The sequence below is a fragment of the Tursiops truncatus genome, chromosome 4 (genome assembly GCF_011762595.2).
Source record: "Tursiops truncatus isolate mTurTru1 chromosome 4, mTurTru1.mat.Y, whole genome shotgun sequence".
Classification (NCBI taxonomy): Eukaryota; Metazoa; Chordata; class Mammalia; order Artiodactyla; family Delphinidae; genus Tursiops; species Tursiops truncatus.
Window position 1 is genome coordinate 64,255,693 of NC_047037.1, and position 9,288 is coordinate 64,264,980.

General features: G+C 40.1%; 1 long non-coding RNA gene across 1 annotated transcript; it reads right to left on the reverse strand.

Annotated features, from left to right (window-relative positions):
• Window positions 1-1,271: 1,271 nt before the first annotated feature.
• LOC141278565 (uncharacterized) lies at window positions 1,272-9,065 on the reverse strand. Its single transcript, XR_012331426.1, has 2 exons — window positions 8,737-9,065; window positions 1,272-1,773 (listed from the first exon to the last, which is right to left on the reverse strand). It is a non-coding gene; the product is annotated as an uncharacterized lncRNA (long non-coding RNA).
• Between the last annotated feature and the right edge of the window lie 223 nt (window positions 9,066-9,288).

Consider the following 9,288-nt stretch of genomic DNA (forward strand, 5'->3'; position numbering starts at 1 on the left):
CACATACAGTGCTAGAGTGTGGGCATTTTGAGCCCCCCTGTGTTTTGTTCCTGGTTTCCCCATTTCTTAGCTGTGTGGCTTTGGGCAATTCTCCATTCCTCAGATTTCTCATAATAGTACCTATCGCCTGCAATTGTTGTAAAGGTTAAATGAGATAATGCAGTATCCAACATGTAGTAAGAAGTCAATGAATGTCAGTTGATATTGTTATTATTTCCCACAGAAGGTGGAGGCTGAGGTGAGCCTCTAGGGCTGAGTAAAATTTCAAAAGCTAGCAAGGGAAAGCAGAGGGAACATTCTGAGCAAAGGCTCAGGGGAAGAATGTTTTCAGAAAAAGATATCCAGCCCTGTGTGTTTGTACAGTGCAGTGTGTGGGTGATCATGGGAATGGGTGGAGTTAGCAAGGGTTGGAGGTATGGCTAAAGAAGTAGGTCACCAATCTCAGAAGGCTGAGGGCTCTGAGTTTGGTACAAGAGTTTCCAAAGATGAGTGCATGCTCCCAGGAGGGTGTGCAAATCATATTGGAATCTCCTTTTTTATTTACTTTTATTTACATAAAAGAAGTTAAAATTCATATTACTTCCTTTATAGATTGACTAGGGGACCCATGTCAGATGCATAAGTCAAAAGATTCCATGTCACATCTCCAACTATGGTTATTCTGAGGGAGGGGTAGGGATTCTATGCCCTAGAATGTCCATGAGGTACCCACACTGCTGTTCTCATTTAGATAATTTTTTGGATTTATGGAATCTTTACCTTTATCTAACTTAATAAATCTTCACAAAATGGACAAGTGGTTTTGAAAGATTCCTGCAAAGAACTCATGGATTGAGAATGACTCTTGTAACAAATACAAGCAAACAACAAGAAAATGGCAAGGCTGATTTTTCTCCTATTCTTGGCTTGTCACTGGCCACATTTCAGGGGTTAAAGCCAACGATGATCTAATCACATATAACAAGCAGTAGGCAAATCAATCAATCAGTCAATCAAATACCCTTAAAATTCTCAGGAAGAATGCTTGAGAGATCGGTTTACATTCCTGTGATTAACGATGAACCCCACCTACAGTGTTGATCATGTCTTGGGATGGTAGAAAAGATAGTATGATGTTATGAAGATTAACACATATTTTAAAGCATTCTTGAATTCTTATGTATCTCTCCTTTTATCATTTCTATTTTTGCTTTATTTTTATAATGTGCATAGTATATTGGCATGGTTTGACGCACATGCATACACACATATTATAAATCAATATGGGCACACAAATTATAAATCTTTTTAACTGGTGAGGCTCCATGCTCAGATGAGTTTGGAGACTGCTGACTGGGGCCAAGAGAAATCATTCTTGGAGGTCCTTCAACAGTGGGAGGCATGATGAGAGCTGTGTTTGTGGTGATAAATGTGATCACATATTCTCAAGGGAAAAAAAAGTGTTGCACAAGGAATCAGAGAGGTGGAGTCTGAAAGAGAGTCATTAAACTTGGCTCTTCCTCTTTCAGAGACGTTGTTCTCTCTTCCTTACGAAGGTAAACCACAGGCCTCTTGCATCTGGCAGCAGGAGCTCTGTAGGACATGTTCCCAGAGCCAGGCTTTCTCTGGCTGTCTGCACAGGAAGAAGATTGCGTAGAACATCCTTCAGCTAATTTCCTCTCTTCTGCAGTTCTAGCTTTATGAGAAACCAATCCTGAAACAGTCCTCAGCTTTGACTTACAGCAGAGGTGAGCGAGATTATCGTTGTGACATGGGAGCTCCAGGCTTTCCTGCCTGAAAGAGGCAGAATTTCAGAACGGTCAGAGGGATGGGCTCTGCAGTTAGACAATCTACATCCAGTTCTACCAGGTATTCCTGGACTCACCTTAGCCAATTCCTTACTTTCTTTATGCCATGGTTTCCTCATCTGTAAGTTGAGGTTAACCATCATACCTGTGCGGTAGCGGTGAGGAGTCAATAAGACAATGGGCGTGAAAGACAGAGTGTGATTTTCAGCATAGAATAAATTCCCAAGGCATGTGAGTTCTTCTCATTACAAAGGAATGAACTGGAGCATGGTCTGAAGGGCCCTGGGGAAGAAATGAAGAAGGAGGCTTCCAGGAATACAGATCCTTTAATCTCCTTAAAGCAACATCCAAACAAAAGTATAACTCTCTATGGAAGCCAGCACACTCAAGGCTGCCAGTTGCAGGTGGCGGGCAGGGCCAACATGGCTGCCTCTGAGTCACCCTCTCTCCTTGACTCATCTGTCACCTCTGTCATCTCTGGCTATTGCCACAGTTTCTTGTGAGAAATTATGAAATAAACGGCCTGTGCAGTAATGCCTGGGTGACTAGGTGAATCCTGGGCATGTGGCCAACGCTCCATGCACTTTAAATATCCTTAGGTTTCGTGAACTCCACATGATTTAATTTCCTTAAAGAAAAAAAAGAGTGCTTATAATCACGCTCAGAAGGACTGACAGATGCAAAGTTAACATTCCGAGGCCTTCCAGGGTGAGACTTGCACGAAGCAAAAAGATGTGGTGGCTGACAGGAGTGAACCATGCTCATTCATAGCCAGTCTCTCTGTTTCCAGACGTCAGCCAGCGCCTGGAGGACAAGAGCACGTAATCGTGGTGATAATTAAGTCATCACACCAGTAGCTTTGCTCATGTGTACTGGGATAGAGAATTTCCAGAGTACTTTCGTATGTGATGATGATGATAATAATTAATAATAAATTCTTTCACTTGGCCCTTTATCTCCTCCTTTCTCTTTCAATCACATGGAAATATCATGATCCCCATTTTACTTGTGACAAAACTGAGGCCCAGAGAGACTTTGAGGAACCTGAGCCCAATCACACAGCTGGAAAGGAGGAGAGTCAGGTGAAAACCCAGGTCTTCTGGCTAAAAGCAGAGTCTTCTTTCTACTCTATTTTGTTCATGGGATCTTCATAAAACACTCCAGATCCCTTTGGTCTGGAGGGAAGTTCCCTTTTCTGTTACTCCTTTTGTCTTTCCCCAGCAGGTCTGGCCATTGCATGACCATTGATTTGTCAATTTCTCTGTGAGCGTGTGTTACACCATATGCTGTTGATCATCTTATGAGTGTCTCTCCCTGAAGAGATTGTGATCTCCTGAAGAACTCTAACTCATCTGTGTATGCCCAGCACCTAGCCCAGAGCCTACTATGTGGTCCATGCTTATTGATTGAATGATGAATAAATTAATGCCTCCGAACTAAATGTCCTTTGTACTCCTTTCTGCCTCTTCTATTTTTATCTGTCCTTCTAGCCCCAGCTCAGGGCCCATGATGTTGTCCATCTCTTCTGAACCTCTGTAGAACCATAGGCTCTCAGCCATATCCTTAGAGCATATATATCTTATCTCTTCAAAGGGTTCTTGAGGGTAGAGATTAAATCTGAGTGTCCAAAGGGTCCCTCATGAGATCTAGGCCAATTCTAGGTAGAGTGGGTACATGGTGAGTACTCATGCCCATGTTCACATGGTTGCCTGCACTTTGGCAAGAGCTGGTGGAACAGGTTGGTGACAGAGCCCAAGCAGAGACTTAATTGGTAAGAGACAGAAAAGCAGATGGCCAAGAGCCCAGCCTTTACCTGGCTTATCAGCATACCCCTTTCACAATCACTGAAACTGTGTCTCATGGACACTTTTACAGATGGGTAATTCCTTGAAGCCAGACGATAGATCTGTGAAGAGATCAAGCTTCAGGGGGAAAAATTATCACTGCAACTTATTTGTGTAAAAATATGTGAACCAGAGACTCATCGTCAGAAAGGAACAAATATGAGGGACTCTGTGAACCAGTCGGATGTGAAAAGGAACAGACCAAGAAACTGGGACACTGGGCTAGTTAATTAATGACTTGGTGAACTAGTAAGGTAGTTTGCTTAAATGAGGGGGGAAGACTATGATTAAAAATAAATACATTAAAGGAGGTAACAACCAACAATTTTATTGAGTTCTCATCTCTTTTGGCCCAATAGTTCCACTACTGGAGATTTATTCTAAGAAAATAATCCAAGCCTAGGAAAAGGGATGGCAGGAAAGTGCCCAAAGAGGTATTATTGATAACAGAAGTGAATTGGAGATAACATCAGTGGCCCAGGATAATTTCGAAATGCTGATATAAATGACAATGTATTCACTAAAGTTATATTTTGAAGCCATTCAAATGGGTCATTATAAAGACCACATTGGAATTGTTCATTGTGTGGTGCCTATGACAAAGATTAGAATGCAAAATTATATTTGTGCTGCATGTCCAACACTGTGAGAAAATATGATTTTTTGGAAAAGACAGGAAAGAATGGAAATAGATGATTTATAAAGATAGTAAGCTTGTGGGTGGCTTTTTATTTCCATAATCATGGTATTATGTATTTGTATAATATAAAAAAAAATGGATGTTCATCAGATACTTAAAAGAAAAAGAAAAACACCTTAACATGAGGTATGTTGCACCCAGTAGCCATTTCGGAGAGGTTAAACATGAGACGTGATCTTTTCCGAAACCTCATCTTCAAACACAGGTCCAGCTTAGATTTCTTTCACTGGTGACAAGTTTGAAATCGTGTACTTGAAAGTCGGAAAGACTTTGGACCCATAGCTATGGATATGGAATGCACACATGGGTATGGATATAATTCCCCTGGAAAGATAGACCTCATGAGTCCTCTCATGTACCAAATGCCTCATGCAAAGTGATGCCTGTATATGAAGAGTGGAAAGATTATGAATGTGTGGATTTCAATGCCCTTCAAAATGCATGAGAGCTTAAAAATTAAGGGAGACCATGTTTAAGGGATCCAAGTGAGGCTCATCTTCTAGTAACAAATTTAAACTATGAACCATATACAGCACAGAGAGTGCTTTCGTTTTGGGGTAGAATCCCAGTTTATAAGCTTTTTTTCCTTATCATCCGTGTTAGTGTCATTATAGACTTGCCTTTGGCAATCTTTTTTTTTTTTGAACCACTTTATTGAGATATTATTGACTTACAAAAAGTTACACGTATTTAATGTATACCATTTAATGAGTTTGGAGATAAGTATCCATCCATGAAAACATCACTACACTCCATGTCAAAAACATATCCATTCCCTCCAAAAGTTTCTTTTCCCATTCTTATTTATTATTATTATTGTTATTATTATTATTGTATGTGTGATAAGAACACTTAACATAATATCTACCCTCTTTGCAAAATTTTAAAAATACAATACGGTATTTTTAACTATAGCCACTATGCTGTACAGTAGATGTCTAGGACTTATTCATCTTGTATAACTGAAACTTTGTACCCTTTGACTAATATCTCCCCCTTTCTCCTGCTCCTCAACCCCTGGCAACCACCATTCTACTCTCTGCTTCTATGAGTTTTACTATTTTATATTCCTCATGTAAGTGGTATTATGTCAAAATGGATTAAAAAGTTAAACATAAAATCTGAAACCATGAAACTCCTAGAAGAAAATATAGGAAGAAAGCTTCCTGACATTGGCTTTAGCAGTGATTTCTTGGATATGACATCAAAGGAGCAGGCAACAAAAGCAAAATAGACAAGTGGGATTGCATCAAACTAAAAAGCTTCTGCACGGTGAAGGAAACAATCAACAAAATGGAAAGGTAACCAACAGAATGGGAGAAATTGTTGCAAACCATGTATCTGATAAAGGGCTATTACCCAAAATACATAAGAAACTCCTACAACTCAATAGCAAACAACAATTAATCCAATTTGAAAATGGGCAAAGGAACTGAATAGACATTTCATCAAAGAAGACATACAAAAGGCAATTGTTTAAATAAATGCCAAAAGCTGAAAATTCCTTTTTATTTTTTTACTTAAATCAAAACCTGAACTTTATAACAAGGGATGTAAAACCAAGAAAATTAATTTCGATTTCTTTATTTTCCTATCTGGCATAGTTCAGCGACATATATAATAATTGTTAGTTGTTCATGACTTTTGCCCCTGAAGCAATCTAGTTGTACTGGATGATGTTTACTTTATAAAATTTTACTTTTTTTTTTTTTTGCACTTTACTACCCATTTAATTAATAGTCTCATTTTGAAATTGCCATCCCAAATAATGAAAATTCCTCTTGTTACTATTGAATCTGTCTTCTAGGTTTGAGACATCCCAGTTCCTCATTCCAAATAATTTTTACTAGATCCACACATTTTCCTGGAAAGATCGATCCATTTGTACCGTGAAAAGCACCATCATGTTTGGCTAAGTATTGGCTAAATAATATTAACCTAAAAACTTTATACTAATATTCAAAGCAAATGTTAGCTTTTCTTTGTCTCTGTCGCATTTTATCAACTGCTGTTTTTTTTCCAGCTTTTTAATTTTTCAGTCCACCACCTACTCTTAAGTAGGCTTTTCTGTGTACAAGTCAATATGTTCACTTTTATTACTTCTATTTTAAAGAATTAAGCAGATCACCTCTTTATTTCTTTTTCTCCTCAAACTTTCATCTTTTCTTAGGTCCTCCTGTGCTTTTTCTATTTCTGTTACCTAGACAGGTTCTCATTTTTAATGATCTAAAAATGTGCTGTTCAATATAATTGCCACTAGCCACATGTGGATATTTAAATTTTAAATTAGTTAAAATTGAATAGAAATTAAAATTAACGTAAAAGTTCCTCAGTTCCAGTAGCTACATGTCACATACTCAGTAGGCACGTGTGTCTAGTGACTACCATTTTGGCAGCACAGATGTAGACCATTTTCATCATAGCAGGAAGTTCTACTGGACAACACTGATCTAAAGGATTACAAAACAGATTGTTCATTGTATTCAAAGTGTATAACATTTGAATATAATTTCATGAAAAATGTACATGAAAGTAAATGTAATACATTTAAAAATTAAAATTACTTTCCATATGCCTTTTCAGAAACATCTTAAATATCAAAAATTATTAACTCCAGTTAAAAAGGAAACTACAAATAAGTTATAATTAATAGATATTAACATTGTAAATAAAAATTATTTAAGTAAAGCTAATTTTAAAGTTTAATTTTTTAATTTAATCAAATTGTATTTATTTCTGTAAAAAATTAAACTATTGAAAATGCCAGCTTTTAATGCCCGCTTAGTTGCAAATGTAATAAATCTATATCACACTTGTCAGAGAGATTATGTTTCAACCTCCATAGATACAAATTTAAGAGTAATATGAATTGTTTACTTTGCAAAATATTCCTCAACTGTCATGTAAAGCTGCTGGAAATTCATGCTCATTCAGAACTTCCAGAGTCATGAATTAGAGCATAAAGAGAAACAAGAAAACGCACACCCAGCACTACTTTCCTATTAAGGGTCTATTATATTTATGCCATCTGAGAGGAAGGATGTGACAAGTTAATTCATTGTTTAATTTCTCTTACCTAAGTGCTTTAACCATTCAAATCCTCCCTGTTCTCCAAAGCAGTATAGGGCAAAAGATCTGAAGATCTGGGGACCTGACTGACGTTTGTCACAAGAACTGATGTTTCTGGTTATGGTTCTTGCTGTGCCGGCTCTGAGTACCAGATTCTGAATGACAGAAGAGCCCATGCCGTCTTTTTCAGATTTATTTGTTTTCATGTTTGTGATATGCCACGGTATCTTTCCTCAAAGGTGAACTTGGGGGCCTTCTTGCCTGGGTCTCAGGGCAGTAAGAGTCACATGGATGTGATACGTAACATGGCTAAGGGACTGATAGCCGGGTTGGACAGACCTCCAGCAGATACAGTTGATGGAGCACTTCCATGTACTACAGATCAGACCCTCTTCAAGGGAACCCAACAAGGAAGGCATTACTGTCCATCAAGCCCATCTCCTAAAGGGCAAACTGAGTCTTTAGAAGAGGGAAACAACTTGCTCAAGACAGTAGAGTTGATAAGAGGCAGAGCCACGTTTTAAAACCAGGGCTGTCTGAAGCCAAAGCTCTTAGCCTAACCGCTCCACATCCTACCCCAGACGGATGACTGCATCTCCAGCTCCCTGGAGTCAGTCATCTGAAGGGAGGCTCTTTCTGGGAAAGGGCTGGTGCTGAAAGCTGCCTTTCTGCTGGCTGAGGACAGTAGGGTTGAATATAGATGAGATGAACCCTGAGAGTGTGGATCCCCAGCAGGAAGACGACGGGGGAAGAGAGGTGCTGCCACTGTCTCATGGATCTACTCGCAACTCTCCCTTGCCCCCAAAACCTCTGCAGGACAGGCCACACTCCTCAGCAAGATGTTTAAAATAAAAAACCCCAATCTTGCCCCAACCAACTTACTCAGCGACATCTCCCCCATTCCCACCTCCCCCCAGCACAGCCCCGATTTTAGTCTCCATGAACCCCATATTCTCAGAAAACAATCTGCTCTCTCAGCCTTCCCACCTGTGAATATGCTGCCCCTTTGGCTAGAACACCCTGTTTCCTCCCACCTGTCTGGAGAAACCTTACTCATCCTTCAGGTTATAATTCAAGTGTCACCTCCTGGGTCATTGGCTCCTAGACCCCCAGAGGGGGTTGGTCACATACTCCCCTGAGGCTTCTAGAACTTTATTCAGACCTAAGTTAGAGTCCCATCATCACAGCAGCCTGTGATGCTTGCCTGTATGTCCAGACGTCTCACTATAGACGGTGAGATCCTGCAGAACAGAAGCCATTTTCTATTCAACTCTGCGTCCTCCCCGCCCCATCCCCTTGCTCCAAGCACAATCCCTAGAATATAGCAGGCCCTTACCAAGTGTTGAGTGTTGAATGAATGCACCTTCAAGGGAAGGTGACCTCAGGGGCTTGGTTTCCTGGGCAGAGACCTTGCCCGCTGCACCCACAGGCCCCTTTGAGCAATGTCCCATCCAAGGCACTGAGCCACTACTGGGGCCGTTGCAGCAGCAGGAGCCTAGGGTGCAGCTGATGGGAAAATAAACAGAGAAGGCAAAAACAAGGGTGTGTTGAAATCTTGACAAACTTCTATTCCTTGGTGTTCAAACTTGCCCACATCTTCTAAGTCAGGTGGGTTCTTAGTCCAGTGCTCTGAGAGGATCCACTGTAGGTACAAAGGCTATGGGATCATGGCCCAGGAGCAGGGAAGAGACCAGGAGATGTGAAATTGTCTTCCTTGTTTAGATTTTCTCTTAGTGTGCGTGTTTGTCTTTCTAGACAGAAGAAACCCTTCCCCTGCTTTAATTACCTAATGGCTTTGACACCTTGGGCTGTTGCATCACCACAACTGCTTTGTCAAGGATACTGCACCGAGGTGGATCTAGGCTTAGGGAGAGGCAGCTGACAGGAA